Below are 8,102 nucleotides of genomic sequence, written 5' to 3'. Positions count from 1 at the left end.
GAATACTTTGTTTAAAAATATAGAACAAAACATGAAATCTGTAGGTTCATTTGGTAAAAGCCATAAAATCTCCAGAGGAGAGAACGTGAATTAAATCAGCAGGCGCTAATCACATATCAAATGTTTGCACCTCTGGTTATCAGAAAAGGCAGATTATGCATCAGACTAACACTTCTGCTAATGACGCTGGATGTTGCGATCAGCCATTAAAGCTTCATTACATGAATTGGGAGCCAGTGGCTCCATGCAAGGCATTTGGAGAAAATGAACACAGTAAAAGAGGGAAGCTCTGCAGAGTCAACAGCACAGAGCAGAGAATGAATTAAAATGCCAATAGGAAACCTGTATGAAAAAAAGGAAAAAAAAGTACAAATGTGCACCTAGGGGCACAATCACTGCTGTCTATTTAAATTCAGAGCTCTTTCACTGTGTATGCAGTCCTATGCACAGCTCTGTTAATAGCAGCCTGGACTGCTTCCAATATGCGAAGGAGGGCTGAATTTTCTGACAAGGCGGCCTAAAGAACTCGTCTGCCTGTGGGATGAGAGAGCGCAAAGAGGAATTTATGATGTGGAGGAACGAGGCTGGCAGAAATCACTGGAAACACCTGACTCGTAAATTGAGAGCGTGTTTCTGTCAGCGACAAGAAGGAATGACTAATGTTTCAGATTGCTGTTTGGGCCAGTTCTTTCATCTCAATAAAGTGACTTTGATAGTTTGCCGCCCATAGAAAATGTGCCAGGGACAGTTTGTTAAGCTTCAAAGAATTAAAGCGGCACTTTGCAGAGACAATGCAGCCTCATTATGCACATAATCTTGCAAGTGTAAACAGTCTGGCAGGAAAGTGTTGGGTGTGAGAGCTGCTGAAAGACATCTGTAATTGCATATTTTTCTGTGTACCCTTTAAGACCCTGACAAAAATAACCATATTAGTGACAAATTAAAGATCATGGAACTAAAGGAGGCTCTGATCAGTGATTTAAACTAAACAATGGATCAAATATGTGATGCTTTGTAGCCTTTTTTTTTTACTGCTAATTTATTCCAATTACAAACCAGATAAGTATTTTGTTCCAAAGTGTGAAATGTCTCATCGGTAAAAGCCTCATGGAGACCTAAAACCCTGTAATGCTGTATAATAGTATAATGATTCTTATGGCGCATTCACACCAGCTCCGTTTGGTCCACTTTAATCAAACTCTAGTTTGTTTGGCAGAGTATATATCTATATATACACACATATTGATGCAAAGCGGTCTGGAGACCACTCAAAAAGCAGGAAGTGGACTATAACGCTAGTAGCTATAGTAACCAATAACGCTAGTTGGGTACTAATTATTGTTAGAACCAACAATTATACTCAAGCTTTGCACCACTTCAACTAGTACATTTCCATCTATATTAAGGAATTATGTACTTAAACAAGTTCCTACATCTTGTTGAAAAGTTACTTGTGAGCTAGTTTTGTTTTACTAAGTGTGCCAAGATATTTTCACTAGAAATACTTTGTAAGATTTTGCAGTGTAATTTTGTAGAAATTGAGTTTAATTTCAGAGCTTGATTTCAGCCGTTGTCCGGGGAAACAAAGCAGTTTATTTTCAGTATAAATTAATCACGGCACTGTTTGGACGTCTCGGTTATCTTTGGGCCCAGATCCCTCGGTTCAGTTGTCCTGGGCCGGAGCCATCCATGCCTGCCGTCTAACCCCTAGCTTGCCCACAATCCCTGATTAATGTGGTCTGGGTGGGAGCTGTCAGAAATGGCAGAGAGAATCATGGGATTTCTCCTTCAGAGTCCCAATGACACCCAGCAGCTGCAGGAGTAAACAGATGACTAACCACTGGCCTTTTGGCAGCCTTCGGAGATTCACATGGAGGGAGGGCTGCGAACATTGCTTTGACATTTAGGTGGATTAGAAAGTTCTTGGGTTCTGCTCTCGCGGTGTCAGAGGTGCTTGGTGCGGTAATTATTTGCGTCTTGCTTTGCGCTTCCACGCGACCTCCAAACTCCAACGCTAAAAAAGGGGCTTAATTTTTCCACTTACGGATGTTTGTTCAGATGAAATGTTCAAGTGTGAAAATCCACGCCTCATTTATAAACAAATCACATTTTACGTCTTGCTTGCTGCCACAGAAAGAAAGAAAAAAAAAAAAGTAACTTGCTTTTGGAAAAGAAAAACAACAAATTGTCATTTCAGATCATGTCCTGCCGCAGACTTCATTTCAAATCTGGTGCTGAAAGCTGTCCTGGGGGCTCAGTTTTGCGTGAGGTATTGACATATTAAGGGCTCCATCAGACAACGGCTGCTGCTGCTTTTAAATCGCAAATAAATTACTCTCCTCAAAACACTATTACTCGTCTGAAAATGAAAACTCACTCATTGTGACTGTCTCATATCAGGTAAAAAACTGGAGAGAATTAATTAACCTTTGTCATTTTAATTGCTTTAGTGACAGCTGTCCTTTGGAGCTGGAGCTATCCTAATGCACACACTGCGAGCTTGTCAATTACTTTCCCAGTGAATAGATTAAAACGCCTCAGAGGATAGTCATTTCATTAGTCAGACTTAATGCCCCCCAGACATAACCAGGTGCAAACACTTCACCCTAAATATGCAGGAAAATGAACAATACTATTAAGCCCATATGAATCGAATGAATTGTGGCAACATGAAATTAAGTTCACGCTCTATTTAGTTCTTCCCCGCCGCTTATTTTCCATTTGTTGTGCCGGGTTTTCTTAGGTAAGGTGCAGAAAGTCAAAATATTTTGGACAGCAGAACCTGCAGTCTGAAATGTAGGGCACCTGTGTTTCCAGAGCTAATTTCTCTTGCGGATGTTAGCGCTGTCAATTTTTACAGCGCAGGATAATAGCAGACAGCAGCCTCCATCTAATTCTCCCATTTTGCTGTTAGCACATCTATGATTTAATGCCACTCAACCCATCATGAATCAGACAGAAATTACGCTGCTTTCAAGCGTCTTTCAGACAGTTCTCTGCTTCCAACACCAAATGTCTCCAAGCCTCTTCCTTTCACCACGATATGTGAAGTAATTTTCACATTTTTACCAAGCTGCTGAAGCCCTTTCTTCACGTTCTGTGAGGATTTTCACACTCGAGCACGAGGGAAGTCAGGAAAGCTCTCGACTCTCTGGAAATGAAGGTGAATGCCAAAGAGGCTTAAATTCTCTGTTTGCTGATGTTACAGAATCGCAACAATGCAACAAAATGCGACAAATGCAACAGTTTGAAATGCAACATCCTGTTAAGCCTGTCACATGCGGTCAAAGCCTCGGAAAATCAAATCAAAACTTACTTCATCCAGAACCTGTAGAGTGACTTTAAAAAGCAGAATATAAAAAATTCTAGAGTAAATCCTGATAGTTGTTATTTTGTGGTAATATTTTAGATTAGCACAGTTTTCAGATCAGGGGTCAGCAACCTTTACAGATCATAGAGCCACTTTTGCCCCAAAATAAAACTTTCAGTGGTGTAGCATCTTTTCAAAACTGTAGAGGGATGTGAGTTTACTGGGATGAGATTGTGGCAGGGATCACATTACATAGTTTATTACATACCACAAATAAAAAGGCAAATCTTTTTTCCCTAAATGTCTAAATCACACCAGACTTTTGTTTTAGGTCAGTTACATTTACCACCAAAATTATTTTTGCAAAATGCCACCATAATGCAAGAAAGAATCTATCAGAAATGTTGCATGCACTGCAAAAGCACAAAATCTTACTAAGTATTTGTGATCTAGTTTCTACTGCATGTTAAAACTAACTTGCAAGTAAATTTTCAGCAAGATATAGGAGCTTGTTTTGAGTCAATTTCCTTAATATTGATGAAAAAGTATTAGTTCTACTAGCAGTTTATTTTACTTACAAGTTATTTTTTCCATGTTACATGTGAAATAATGTGTATATTTTAATCACTGTTAAGGAATTATTTACTTACTGTGGAACTGCACAACTCAGGCAGCATCTTTAAGCCTCTGGAAATTATTCCTAAAAACAAGTATAGAAAAGGAGTGGAGTTTAAAATCATTTTTATCATTATCACAATAGTAACAAAATATTACAATCAAATTCTATTACTTCTTTCTATGGTCAAAAACACCAGTACTACTCTTGAAAATCTACTTTTGAAACGACACCACTAACATTTTAAGTGTGATTTAAACTGCACACAGTAACTGAATTTAATCATATTTTCAAAATTATTGATATTTGTTTATGCTCTCGTGAAACAAACATGAGAGCATAAATTGAACATCAAGAAGAAAATTATGTCCTCTTTTCTCCCAACATTGCCTTCTCCTCACCAAGTTAAACAAAAACATTTTAAAAAGTCATTACAATGCTGCTAAGGAGGTCTGATGAACGACTTAGTCTATCTGCAAAGTCAGATTAAATTGGTGCCGTCATTAACTACAGCTGTGAAGTGTTGTTTCATGTCTCTGAATGCAAATGAAGAGGAACTTTTCTCTGTTTCTTGAGGTGAGATGGAATATATCAGCTGATAGACATCAGCTGTGCTCTTTACTACTCTACAATAAATCCTTCAACGTGACTTAATTACTGACCCTTTGCAGTTGCGTCACTTAATCATTCCGGGCGCCATGACGGACATCGGAAGTGAGGGACGGGAGTATTGAACAGAGCGACTGAAATAGTTTTTCCAAGTTGCTTTTGCCAGTTACCTCTGCTGTTGGAGTCGAGCTAATTTGTCTGTGAATGCAACACAGCTGGCTGGGCTCATAAACGGCCGTATTTACAACAGTTGGAAACAGCTAGCTTAGAAACCGACCCGTACCTCCTCCCTCCTGACGTGTTGATTCAATTACCGACTTTACCTGAATCCACACCACAGGTGTGATAAACAGCAGGTGATTCTTACATCGGAGCAACATTAAAAACGTACAAAAGACGAGATGCTAACCAGTTCTTTCCATACATGCTAGGCTACATGACGTTGCCAACATGGTTACTAACGGTTAGACGCCTACCTTCTCCATAATGCGACATTTGATGTTTCTAATCATATTTATAAAGTTTTTGAACGTTAGTCTTGCCTTGTAAAAACTGTTCACTGCAAATCCGCGGACTTGCGATTCATTACCATTGATCTTTATGATGAGGGGCATGCCATAGCAATGCATAAGGAGAGCAGTACTGACTTGCGAAGCAAGTCAGTACTGCCTCCATGCATTGCATGGCAGGCACCTATTGTTCTACACCCAATAGAACGCCTCTTTATTAGGGGCATGCCATAGCAATGCATAAGGAGAGCAGTACTGACTTGCGAAGCAAGTCAGTACTGCCTCCATGCATTGCATGGCAGGCACCTATTGTTCTACACCCAATAGAACGCCTCTTTATTATTTATTATTCTTCCATCACCGTTAATGCGGCTCGTACCGCTGCGTGCCCACCCACAAAAGTGGTATCAAATCGTGCGGCTCGAGGCCGGCATTATTGCTATTATTTTTATTGGGGATCGGAGTTAAAATGATTACATAAATTAATAAAAACGAAAAAATTTGAGATTTTGTGTCTCACAGAATCAGTAATCTTTCTCTATGAAACACACACACAGGACTGTTTATGGCTGACTCAAAAACCCTTTTTAAATCCCCCTCACAGGCATAAATATCGCCCTATTGGTCTGAAAGTTGGTCATAACATAGATACACATGCATGCTCATGTACAATGTTTACAAAAATTTGCTAGGGCTTATGCTTTTTGTCAGGGTCCTTCAGACTGACGCCTGGTGTCTCCCAAGTATAGAAACTGTGTCTGAAGAGGATTTTCCCGCTCTTTGGCTCTCACAGCTGCAGGGGATTAATTACCATAGCAACAGAAGAACACAGTGTCTGGAACTGCAGCTCCCCAGGACTGCACTGTAGGGTTTACTGGTATTTACAACTGCTTGTGTTTTCAGCATTATACTACTGATTCAAGACTATAACCATTACACATATGTCCCCCCATGTTAAAATCTGACATAAATAAGAATAAATAGTTGATTAAAAGTCTATGGACAGAAAATAACGTCGCTGCTCCTTTAAGGAACCAGCGGCACAGACGCAGCGCCTGCGATGCTACAGATCACAAACCTGACAGAGAGAGCAGAAGAGGATTCGTAGGAAAAGAGCGGTGATGCTCAGCAAGGCAGGTCATTAGCATTTGTACAAAAGTTAGCATTTCACTGTCTATGACTAGTGCACTAGCACTTTTACCTAAAGTTAGCTTTTACCTAATTTTCTCATTAATTAGACATGTTTAGTATACTGAATAGAGTAGTAAAATTAAAACAACATGGTCGTGTTGCTCCACATGCTACTGCCAGCATTTAAGCTAACATTAGCATATTGGCTAATTTTAGCTTATGCATCAATTCTAACATAATGAATGGTACAACTACAGTTTATTAAACATGCTTCTGCCTCTCCACAGGTTATTGACTACGTTGCAGCTTTCTTTAGCATTAATGCTAATTTTTAACATCATAGCGCTGCGTCAAAGCCGACGGGCACACTTTGGCATGCCCCTTTAAAATTTCTGCAGGAATTTTCTAGTTAGGGGCATGCCATAGCAATGCATAAGGAGAGCAGTACTGACTTGCGAAGCAAGTCAGTACTGCCTCCATGCATTGCATGGCAGGCACCTATTGTTCTACACCCAATAGAACGCCTCTTTATTATTATTATTATATATTTATTCTTCCGTCACCGTTAATGCGGCTCGTACCGCTGCGTACCCACCCACAAAAGTGGTATCAAAACGTGCGGCTCGTACCCGAGAAGGGAGCTATTACTTTTATTGGGGATTGGAGTTAAAATGATTACATAAATTAATAAAAACGAAAAAATTTGAGATTTTGTGTCTCACAGAATCAGTAATCTTTCTCTATGAAACACACACACAGGACTGTTTATGGCTGACTCAAAAACCCTTTTTAAATCCCCCTCACAGGCATAAATATCGCCCTATTGATCTGAAAGTTGGTCATAACATAGATACACATGCCTGCTCATGTACAATGTTTACAAAAATTTGCTAGGGCTTATGCTTTTTGTCAGGGTCCTTCAGACTGACGCCTGGTGTCTCCCAAGTATAGAAACTGTGTCTGAAGAGCATTTTCCCGCTCTTTGGCTCTCACAGCTGCAGGGGATTAATTACCATAGCAACAGAAGAACACAGTGTCTGGAACTGCAGCTACCCAGGACTGCACTGTAGGGTTTACTGGTATTTACAACTTCTTGTGTTTTCAGCATTATACTACTGATTCAAGACTATAACCATTACACATATGTCCCCCATGTTAAAATCTGACATAAATAAGAATAAATAGTTGATTAAAAGTCTGTGGACAGAAAATAACGTCGCTGCTCCTTTAAGGAACCAGCGGCACAGACGCGGCGCCTGGGTGATGCTACAGATCACAAACCTGACAGAGAGCAGAAGAGGATTCGTAGGAAAAGAGCGGTGATGAACGGAAACGCTTAATATAGTTGAGAAAACATAAATTACCTGGTCGAAAACTGACTGGGATTTAATGAGAACTAAGTTACATCGGTTTTGGTGAGTTTTGTTTTTATTTTCTTACATTTTCATCGTGTTGTACTTTTCCTTTTAGCAGAGAGCTAAGGCTAAAAACGTAGCCGTTTGCAAGGAAATACTCCGTCATAAACTGTTATCAGGTTAATATATAAACTGTTATCCGGGTAATATATTGGGTTTATGAAGAATTTATTTGAATAATTTCAGGATTTAAAAAGACTTTTTTCGTGTTTGTGACCTGTTACACAGGTCAGGTTTTTTTGTTGGTTGGAAGCTTGGTCGGAGCAAGGATTGGTCTGCCATGTGTGACGCAAGTAATGACAGACAACATGCTACTGATGCTCCAATAGCATTCATGCTATTGTTAGCATTTTGGCTCATTTTAGCTTATGCAACATACTAAAATGAGCAAAAATGCTCATACTACCGTACGAGTACAGCTTAAGAAAACATGCTTCTGACTCCCCGCAGGTTATTGACCACACTGAAGCTTTCTTAAGCATGATTGCTTAATGCTAATTTTTAACATCATA

General features: G+C 39.6%; 1 long non-coding RNA gene across 4 annotated transcripts in view; it reads right to left on the bottom strand.

Moving 5' to 3' along the window:
* LOC103477693 (uncharacterized) overlaps window positions 1-8,102 on the bottom strand; it is a 64,027-nt gene that overhangs the window by 34,615 nt on the left and 21,310 nt on the right. The window contains exons 1-2 of one of the 4 annotated variants that reach the window (XR_014083869.1): window positions 5,125-5,140; window positions 3,961-4,010 (exon numbers count right to left, since the gene is read on the bottom strand). This is a non-coding gene — a long non-coding RNA (uncharacterized LOC103477693). The other 3 variants (XR_535683.3, XR_001777417.2, XR_001777416.2) reach the window with 3 other exon arrangements.

Source organism: Poecilia reticulata, chromosome 16 (genome assembly GCF_904066995.2).
Source record: "Poecilia reticulata chromosome 16, P_reticulata-male-v2, whole genome shotgun sequence".
NCBI lineage: Eukaryota > Metazoa > Chordata > Actinopteri > Cyprinodontiformes > Poeciliidae > Poecilia > Poecilia reticulata.
Note: the sequence above shows the minus strand (reverse complement) of the source record. Positions and strands in the feature narration are given on the sequence as shown.